Below are 10805 nucleotides of genomic sequence, written 5' to 3'. Positions count from 1 at the left end.
TTAATAATTTAGATAGCTATAAAAGAAATGATAATATCCATTATTATAATCAGTTAAATGGCTAAAATGATGATAATTGAAATGTATTGTCAAGGTAACGAGGTCTACAGACTGAACGTCGCGGCATCTACTAAATGCCTCGCTCAACAGGACATGAAGGCAAAGTGAATATATAGACAGATCTTGGTCCATTATTGATTAAACCTCCAAAAAACATAATTTTTTTTCTAAAAAAATATTTACATTAGTCCACTGCTTGACTTCTACTGAGTCGAGTAGGGTACGTAAGCAAAATAGATAAAAGATAATTATATGTACATAGTATTTGAGCAAACAGGCGGCAGCTATCTGCTGACGACCAAAGAGGATATGACATTTGGCAAAAGAGGCAAAGGGAAGAAACCTACATATAATATTAATTGAAGCGGTCAGAATGCTTTTTTAACATTGGAAGAGTGGCTGCATGAGATTATGACAAAAGAGAGGTCCTCTTTACATATCACGCTCGCGTGTACTGATATAACTTATTACAGATGGTACTAGCCACACCGTTCACAGCTCATCAGCCTAGCGCCTTTATTCGCAGATTACACTTCATCGCTGGATCGCGGTGCCTCCCGGCCTTAGGGGAACACATTTTGTTCTACATGCGGATGAGGCAGCGAAGGCCTTCGCCTCGGAACATGAGATCGAAGGCCTTGTTAATCTCCGCAAAGGGCAACTCATGGGTGACGAATTTGTCAAAGTCCAGCTCCTGAAAGATCAATCAAGAATCAAAATCACGCCTGTGGGAAGCCTAGGGACAATCAGACGAGTAGAAACGTCAGTCTACTGGCTCTTATGCTCAACGAATTTATTGAAAATCCGTTGAGCGACTTTTCCAGTCGTAGGACTTGCTTTACAGGATGAAGACAAGCCGAATCAACCACGGGTTCGAAAGGACCCTTGAAGAGGTACTCGATTCCCACGGTTGCTTTGTTTGCATCCAGTTCACCTTAGGGGGGGGGGGGGGGGTGAGCAGAAAAATTTCTTTACCTTGTTAAGATACTGCTCCACCAGTGGGGAATATCGGTTCGGGGTTGTAGTTCCCGTAGAAGGTACCCGTCAGCGTCCGCTCGCACAGGAAATTGATCGGCAGAGTCTTGAAGTACGTATCTTTAGGAGGCACTCCGACCAAAACCGCCTTGCCCCAGCCCTGCAACCGCCGCATTTAAGAGAAGATAAGTAAAAACAGCGACACTAGTCGGCACAGAAGATCTGCAAAACTCGGAGGTGTGTCGAGCGAGATTACATCGTGGACGCATTCGAATGCAGAAATCATGGCGTTGACGTTGCCGATGCACTCAATGCTGCGGTCTACTCCGCCGCCCGTCATCTCTACGATAACCTGTCACACCACGTTTCAAAGGATTAATAAAAGGTGCCCGCACAAGGCTTTACGGATACTAGTGATTCTGAGAAGTGAGATCGAAAAGAGAAGAGACGCCCAACCTCTTGAACGGGCTTGTCGTAGTCTTTTGGGTTCACAAACTCCGTCACTCCGAACTTCTTGGCTGTACACAAAACAAATATACCCCGAATATCTTCAATTCTCTGGTCCACTTCAGACGACTAAAGCTTATTATTTCTAAAAGTTTGGACGCAGACCTTGCTCGAATCTGTCCGGGTTCAGGTCGACGCCGATGATCCTTGAAGCTCCGGACACCCTGGCTCCCTCCGCGGCCTGTTTTCATCAGATCATGTCAAGGACTAATCCGGAGAAGACGGCCCAGGGCAAGTCCACGCAGGTACAGGATAATTAAAGCGAATTAGACGGAGATAGAGGGACACTCACGGCAAGGCCGACGGATCCCAATCCGAACACGGCGACCGTAGAGCCTTTCTTGGGCTTTGCCACGTTCACCGTCGCGCCGAAACCTGCATAGGACACGCCCGTTTGAACATCGGTATTGTAGTTCCAAATTCAGAAACGCGCGAGGACGAGGAATCGAAAGCTGAGATCGTTGTTTCATGGGAGACGCACCCGTGGCGATACCGCAGCTGACGACGCAGACCTTGTCGAGGGGAGCGGCGGGGTTGATCTTGGCGAGACAGCCGACGTGAACGACGGTGTACTCGCTGAAGGTGGAGGTGCCCAGAAAGTGGTAGATGGGCTTGCCGTCCTTGGAGAATCTCGTCTTCCCGTCGTTGAGCATCACGCCCCGGTCGGGGTCGATCCTCAGCAGGCTACACATGTTGCTCTCCTCCGACTTGCAGTGCGCACTCCCACTCCCCCGTGAACACCGGCAGAACGTGGTCTCCCGGCTGCACATCCGTCACCCCTTCTCCCACGCTCTCCACAATCCTGATCCCAACAAATCCAAGAACGATATCCCAGATTAGCAACACAGCGAGACTGGAGGGTAGAAAATTGGAGAAGAGAGGAAGGAACGCGTTTGACGGCTTACCCAGAGGCCTCGTGTCCCAAGATCCTGGGGAATACGGGAGTCTGACCCTGCAATGCCGTCAAAAACCAGATCAAATCAGGAATTCCACCTTCGATCGGAGCCTCTTATCGCGTCTATCTGGTATGAATTGATGAATAATGCCGTACCTTGGCCTCCCAGAAGAAGACATCGGTGTGGCAGAGGGAGGTGAAGAGGATCTTCACCCGGACCTCGTTGGCCTGCGGCGGAGCCACCTCCACCTCTTCGATCGACAGCGGTTTCCCCGCTTCCCAGGCAATCGCCGCTGCAACATGAGCGAAGAAATTCGGTGGGGATTAGCAGTCGTACCAGAGAACGTCAACATTAGAGATCGCCGCCTCGTTGATGAGGGACCAAAAAGCTCTGCTCAGACCATTGCCCTACGGGCTGGAACAGAGTGAAAGACTTTGCAACAATGGGCGAGCGTCGTACCTTTGCATCTGATGACTTGACCAGCCGTACTCGCCATCGTCTATCTCTCTCTCTTCCTCGCTCTGTCTCGCTCTTTCCCTCGCTCTCTCTTTCGCTCTTTTCCTCACTCTCTTTCTCTTAATGAGGATTTATGACCAGCAGTGGATACGAAGGAATACAGGGCCGTCCAGGGAATATATAAGGGGTGAAGCTGCCCTGGATATTCGTGGTTTCTTCCATCTCCAAAACCGTTTGTGCTGGAAGAAACGTCTCATACGGTGGCTCGGTTCTAGGCTTCGCAATGTCTGATGTCTTTTCACAGCTGTGAGGGGTCGACAGGTTGACTGATACGTCAACCTCAGCTGTATTTCTAGAATGTTGTATGCTTGCCGCGGTTTTGGTTTCCGCAAGATTCTTTGCTACCCGTGGTAATTTTAAATTGTTTAGACAAAAAGCCACGGCAAGAGCGCGATACTTCCATCTCTTTGCCTATAGTCATGTTCAATTTGTATCTGAAAGTATGTTACGTTAAATTTAACTTTTGTCAATCAATTCTTCCCGTTTAGGCGGCACTGCCAAGGTTTGATTCTTGGGTGGCCGCTAGTTGAAAATATCAGTATGATTCGGGTCCTCAAGAACATCAAGAACAGGGGTATATCCGCCAATCTAAGAGTTCTGGAGGGATGACCGAGAATGCCAGATGTCTTCACGGGAAAGAATTGAGCTTGCAACGCATGCAAAGACCATGGAGACGTCGATTTCAGGCTGTTACAATATCCATGCTTCAATCTTCCATTGGCGGTGCTAGAATCCAACGGAGCTCGAAATGCCAAGTGGCACGCTCATATTTTGCTTAATAAAGTCAATGACAGGAGCGTGGGATTTTTTTGCCTTCGTTGAACTCTAATTGAATCAAGAAAAAGGAAAGCGAGAATTAAAGAAATATTTTCTTCCTACAAGATATTATATCGGATAAACTTCCCATGCATACTACATGAGATAAGTCCGGATAAAATATATTAATATTACTCCGTTTAACAAAGAAGTATATTTTCAGGATTTACTTTAGTTTTAACCCCGCGACTCGTTGAGTTTCATTTTGTAGATTTCTAATCATACAACCGAGGAAATGTTTTCCATCAAAGCCGTGAGAAAAATTTCATCTGCCCGGCAATCTCCTAGTCTTAAACTTTGCTATAAAAGGGGTGATAAATCTCCGTGTAGTATTTCCATATGGGAGAAAATTATCGCGCTGCCAACTCCACGTTCATGAAAGGAAAACCCAACCCGCGGGCCGCGGCGACAGCCCCCCAGTTTCGACGGAAGACAGTTTTGCCGCCCATCGCCGTTTTTCCGGGGCTCTCTCAGATACAGAATTGCCCAGAACCAGCGGCTAAACGTAGAGGCGCATCCCATTTTTCTTTTCTCAGAGTTCTTGAATTTGACCGAGCCCTTATTCATGGCATTCACCTGTGGTGGTTTTTCGACCACAGTATAATTTATCCCATTTGTGACGTCTCCAGGTGGGACACTAGCAGAAGAAGATTGCGACCCGAAGTAGATACATCCATTAAATTCGATGTAGATATTTTTTGCATCACAGATCTGATAAATAAGACTGGTGGTGGTAGGGCTAGGGCCGGGGATTCAATCCAAGCACGTCAAAAAATCTCTATAAGCCCATAATCTGATTTGGAGCGGCTGGTTTGGATCACATTGAATCTAGAAAGTCAAACCTGTCGAGATTGTTAGGATTTCTCGAACTAAGAAGAAGAAGAAGAAAGAAAGAGAGAGAGAGAGAGAGAGAGAGAGAGAGAGAGAGAGAGAGAGAGAGGAGAAGGATAGCACAGAAGAACAAGAGAAATGACCGTTAAGATCGTTGTTATTCAAAATACATGATGGTTCTTATTTATGTTATAACAATATATGTTATAATTTGTTAGAACAATCCTAGCCGTTATAACAAGCTATAACGACTACATCGGATTATATCCTGACCGTGTATATGTTATCCTATCTATGTTGAGTCATAGCTGTCTATTTGTTCTCCTACTAATGACCGTTAAGATCGTTGTTATTCAAAATACATGTTGGTTCTTATTTATGTTATAACAATATATGTTATAATTTGTTAGAACAATCCTAGCCGTTATAACAAGCTATAACGGCTACATCGGATTATATCCTAACCGTGTATATGTTATCTTATTAATGTTGAATCCTAGCCGGCTATCTTTCCCTATATTTAATCCTATTTTCTAAATCTCTTAAACAGTATAGGGAGCATATCATTTTATTACTAGTCCAATCTTATAATGAATCATATTGGATGTCATTTCACTGACGTGGCATGACTGTGGCAAGTAAAACTCCTCAATAAAATACACTATCCCTAAAGAGCACTCATTATCATTAGTGTCTAATAGAGTCACATGACCAAACAAATTTATCACACCAATGGGAGCAGAGAGTGCCATTATGATGTTTAAATATCCCTAAAGAGCACTCACTATCTATCCTTAGTGTCTTATAGCTAGTAGAGTAACATGTTCAAGGATAAGTGATCAATGAGTTATGAAGTTATCAAAATCAATTAGAATTTTACTTATTCTTAGATACTATTGTGTATGTCACACGTCAATAATAATATTTATATATGTGGAGTGATGAATACTGCATCGGATATTGAATGTGCACTTGACCATATATAATTCCATTATACCATATATAATTCCATATACCATATATAATTCCATTAGTAAACACATTTCTGCCTTAATAGATCCAACATGGATAATCACTAGCAATGGGAAACCAACTACTCCATCATTAAGTAATAACAATTCCAATAAAGTTGACAAAGTTATATAATTCACTAAAAATTATGCTCTTCCATTTGTTATACTAATGAGTCCAGATATAGCCTTTTGTAATGTAGAAAGACTGCCAAAGATGTCTGATACACAAACTATTGTATTTTTATATGATATCGAATGTGTAGAAACATGAACAAGCATTTTATTCAGAATCAATATGGCCCTTTATTTTACCACAAAAATTACTTTTTTTGGGTTACCAATTTTTTATGTTAGCTAGAGTCAACCAACTTATTAAGACGGTAAAACCAAAATAAAAGCATTGTTAATTTCTATTGATCTCTATAACTTGGTGTTAGGCCCCTAACTAGGCGACTTCCCTGCCCAGAGGCCTCCGTGCTTATTGGGAGGGCTTGTTTGTGTTGGACTCACGATTTGTAATGACTGAGTTCTATTTAGTGTGCTACAACACACTAAGGGTGGTGACGCCCAACCTGATCTTTTAGGCCATCGCCCCCGTAGTAGTTATACACTTCGGATGGTGTGCATGCCCGTTCGTGCTTAGACAGGACGGATCAAAGGAGGCCCGCGCGTGCTCGGCACACGGGCTGAGAAGAGAGCGCACGGGGGCGTCAAGCGTTGTGCGCGAGCACCAAGCACCGCGCGCAAGCACAGGAGGTGCAGGCCGGGCAGTAGTGTCGCGGTGCAGCACTCAGAGTTGTGCGGGGAGCCGCGCAGCAATCGTGCGCGCATCGCGTGTGTGGAGGCTGCGCTCGGTTTGAGGTGCCAAATGCGGCGACATCGCACAGCCTGCATGCAATAGGTGTCAGCACGGGTGATGGTGTCGTGTGTGATCGCCATGCTCGTGGGCGTGCGGCGCTCGGCCCGGGGGCACATGTGTAGCGGTAGGGCAAGTAGGCACATGCGTGTGGAGAGGCAGACCTTAGGGCGCAAGGGCAATGCTACCACGGCGCAAGGCACCTCATCGTGTTACTTTGGTATCATCCCCAGTCTTTCCCTATGTAATGTTCATGACTACAATGTAACCTCGTACGATATTAATGCAATGAGACTATTCCCCCCAAGGAGCTGCGTCCCCTCCCTTTCCTCTAACCCCTTCTACGCATACTTAAGCTATTGCAAGAGACTTCCATTGCGAGAGATCAATATTGCTCAGTGTTCTGCTCCAAGCACTGAGGCTTGCACGCGCCAAATTCAAGCATTTGTCCTAGCTCGCGATTTGCCCGGGCGACACTTGATGGAAATATATGTGACCAGCAAGCCAATCACACATTCCATGTCTCATTCCATGATCATTAATACAACATATCCATTATGACGCATGTGTGATGCTTATAATGAAGTCCATGAATACATGATTGGACTTAGCGAATTATGATGAGATCATAATACGGAGATCGCTAGTCTTTAAGTATGTGTTCTAAACGTTCTTATTCGAAGGATAGGTGAGAAGGACATCGAAATATCCGAATAAAATAGCACTATCTAGCCTCACTCATATGATGAATATGGTCGGTCCCTTAGCCATCAGTGTGGAGACACTAAGGATAGATAGTGGGTGCTCTTTAGTGGAAAGAGGTCACTAAATTGATCCGTACAACTCCCTTAAATGGTATTATACCAAACTATTAATCAGGTTGATTTACGTCACAGTTGTGTAAGTGGTCCTTAGACCTGAGACACCAAAGACGCCTTGTGGACGGACGGTTGCACTTTGATTATGGTCAACGAGTTTTTAATCATGGAATTCTAAATGGTCTTAGTTCGGGTACATCAAGAAGTTTACGAAGACGATTGAGTGGTCAAGATGGGATCATCCACCCTCGGTATAAGAGGTGACAGCTCAAGGAAGACGATGCGATGAAGTCGTTGGCCAAGACAATAAAATATCAGAGAATAGTTCTCTAATGATTTGTGAATGCATCAGTACTAACTCAGATGACTGATTAGGGTTTGACAGTTGACCATACCCTAAGTCATCCAAGGAGCGCCAAGTGGATGAGGGATTATACGTACATGGTAACCAATGACGAACAGGTTCCATGAGTGAGTCGATACACACTCCTTTGTATCTTCTAGAACATGAGGTGTAGCTTGGCACCCCACGTGTTAGAGACTCACCTATCGATTGGGTTGAATTAATCCGACGTTAATTAATCTATATGATGAAATGTTTACTTAATTTGGAAGGCCAATAAAAGTTATTGGGCCACTAGAGTCATTAAGTAGACTGATACATAGGCCTAGAGGGTCACACACAAATGGTCTTTTGGATGTCGGAGGATATACTTAACTTTTGGGGGTTTTATGAAAAATACCCACTTAGTATAAATAGGGAAGGCCTTGAACGAAATTCACCCAGGCCAAAATTCTTCAGGAGCCTTTTCCCTTATTCACCCTCCTCTCCACTCCCGATGCAATCGAGACGACATAACGATGATGATGGAGAAAGAACGGGGCTTGTCAATGAGAAGGAGGAGATTCGACGTGCAGAGGACCGCGTGGATGCATCTAGAGGCTGCGCACTGAGCAGCTCAACTCGTCTCGCTCTAGGATCTAAGAAACCATGAATGTGATACGTGCCGAGGATCGTTTCATGATTTTATCGATGTTGTTTGATTCCGTTCAAGTATTTCGCTACGAAATATTTTGATTTATTCATCCATATCAAGGCCTCAAGAACCCAAAAACACTTGGAAACTTTGGAGTTGAGGGTCCTCTTAATTTGGGGTAGAACCTTACAATTACCATTATTCTCAGAAACAATATGACCTTACCCGCAATGCCTATATAAAGACATATTTGGCATGCACCCCAATTGAAAAGAGATATAAATGTAAATGTCTAGTAATATGCATTTATGTGGTGATACTGATAACTTATCTATTAATTTTATGCCCTAATTAAACTTATGAATATGCATGTTAGCACATATTTAATGCGATTTTTATATGTCACTACATATTATCCTAAGTCTTGATTAGTATGCAATGATTAAATTTATTGATTTTATCTTTATTAACTCCACTTTGCTTTGTACAAGGGGTTAATATCTAATGATAGTTTTTATTAAAATAATAATTAGAAGGTGATGATTAAAAATGCATAGATGGATCGACACTGGTCTATATTGGAGCTATAACATTAGCTAATGAGCCTAGGAAATGAAACAAATGAAACCCAAAAAAATTACTACAATTTGGCCTACTTCTGAACTTTAAAAAAACAAAAGGCAAATATCAGAGTGGAAAGGGGGAGCTGGATTCAACTAAAAAGGATTATGAATATGAGGGATAATGGACAAAGTACATGACTGGGTCATGGGCCCCAATGGCTTCATCATCATATAGGAGAATAACAATAGTCTTTGAAGCATGTGAATCCCTTGAAATAAGAGCTTCTAAGTCCTATCTTTCTCTCCATAGTTATGAACCTACTCTCAAGTTGTGGCTGGCAGAAGGGCAAAGGTTCTCTTCAAGTCAACAAGTTTTTGAGTCTTCACTTTGGTGAGTTTTCATCTTATAATTTGATCAATAATCTGTAGTGAAAGATTATAAGGGAATAAATGAATTCGTAAAAGGTGATTATGGGATGTATGGGATATATAATGAGGGGTGACACATAGAAATATGATGGTGAGATGAGAAGGTGATAAATATGATAATGGATATATTTGAAGAGATGGGAATATAGAGACAGCAGAGAGATGAAGGATAAAGTGCAAAAATGTGAAGGGATTTTAAGCACTGATAGATATTTATGTATTCATTCATTTATATAAATGTTTTTTTATTTAGAATATGAGGGCACATTAAATGTTCATGTATATAAATGTTTTTAATTTAGAATATGAGGGCACATTAAATTATGAGAAAGGGAGATTATGAAGGTTGAAATTGATAAGGATGGGTGTACATGAGTGTTCAGAAGAATAGGAACTCATCTTGGATGATTATGTTATGCCAAGATCATGTCTATTGTCTGCTACACTACTGCCCCAACACTCCTCTTTTTTATTAGGCTTTAGTCAATATTTTAAGAAAAACTTGATAGCTCTCAAACTCAGTTTTATTCAATAGCTCTACAGATATTGGATAAAATTAAATATGTTTTTCATACATAAAGAGGTCTATTTATTTATAGGTCGAAGGGTATGAATGGGAAAAGGAGAGAGATAAAATGTTTCCATCAAATTTTTTGCCTAAAATCATCTGAAATCGTTAAATATTGTGTTGTAAAGTTGCATCATTTGGAGACATTGATTTTCTTCTCTATTTCCTCAGACCATGTGTGAGATCACCAGCGTATCAGAATAATCATCATAATCCTAAAAATATTTTTCTTTAATTTCTGTGTTAATTGTTATCACCTGACATGTGTCAAAACAGTGTCATCGGATTCTCCCAAGTGTGTCAAAACAGTGTCACCTGACATGTGCCTTGATGTTTGCATTAAATTTCTTTTCATCAAACCAGATACCACCATGCATCTAGTGTTGATGGTACTCCTTTATTTGTACCGATTAAAATCATTTTTTCATTTTATGACATGTCTGGTAAACTACAAGTTAGGTTAATAATCTCATTTTAAGGTTTGGTTTGCTTACCAACTTTATAAAATTCCTTTGTGATGCGATAAGAAGCTTCAAACCATTGAGATCAGGCATTGAGATATTATTATTGAAACATATTATTATGTTTTATAAAAACATAATATTTTTTGAAGTGCATATTTATTTTATGTCTAATAATTCTAATATGTTGATAATATTTAAAGGAATTCTTAGGAAACTAAAAGATTTAAAAATAACTAATGTAAATTCATCCATGATATGCATGTGGCAGTTGTGCATAGCGGGATACGAAACGAGTGAAAGTTGTGGCAGTGGCATGCTGTGAGAAGCAGAATTGGGTGGAATCTTGTAGTAGACAAAAAATTATATTAATTTTCTATAATATTTTTTATGTGTGGTAGAAAGCACTCCAATTATGAAGATATAGGCTATCCACTGTAAAAACCTGTTAAAAATAGTTAAATAATCTGCCTTAAAATGCTGGAAGGCCACACAAACCTCCATAGGGGTAGTGTTAAT

General features: G+C 41.8%; 1 pseudogene across 1 annotated transcript; it reads right to left on the bottom strand.

Moving 5' to 3' along the window:
* Positions 1-391: 391 nt before the first annotated feature.
* LOC144705414 (alcohol dehydrogenase 2-like) lies at positions 392-3058 on the bottom strand (annotated as a pseudogene). Its single transcript, XR_013582038.1, has 10 exons — positions 2898-3058; positions 2594-2730; positions 2448-2494; positions 2024-2344; positions 1835-1917; positions 1648-1723; positions 1492-1553; positions 1292-1387; positions 1036-1195; positions 392-754 (listed from the first exon to the last, which is right to left on the bottom strand). The product of XR_013582038.1 is annotated as an alcohol dehydrogenase 2-like (transcript).
* Positions 3059-10805: the final 7747 nt, after the last annotated feature.

The sequence above is a fragment of the Wolffia australiana genome, chromosome 7 (genome assembly GCF_029677425.1).
Source record: "Wolffia australiana isolate 7733 chromosome 7, ASM2967742v1".
NCBI classification, from domain to species: Eukaryota; Viridiplantae; Streptophyta; class Magnoliopsida; order Alismatales; family Araceae; genus Wolffia; species Wolffia australiana.
Note: the sequence above shows the minus strand (reverse complement) of the source record. Positions and strands in the feature narration are given on the sequence as shown.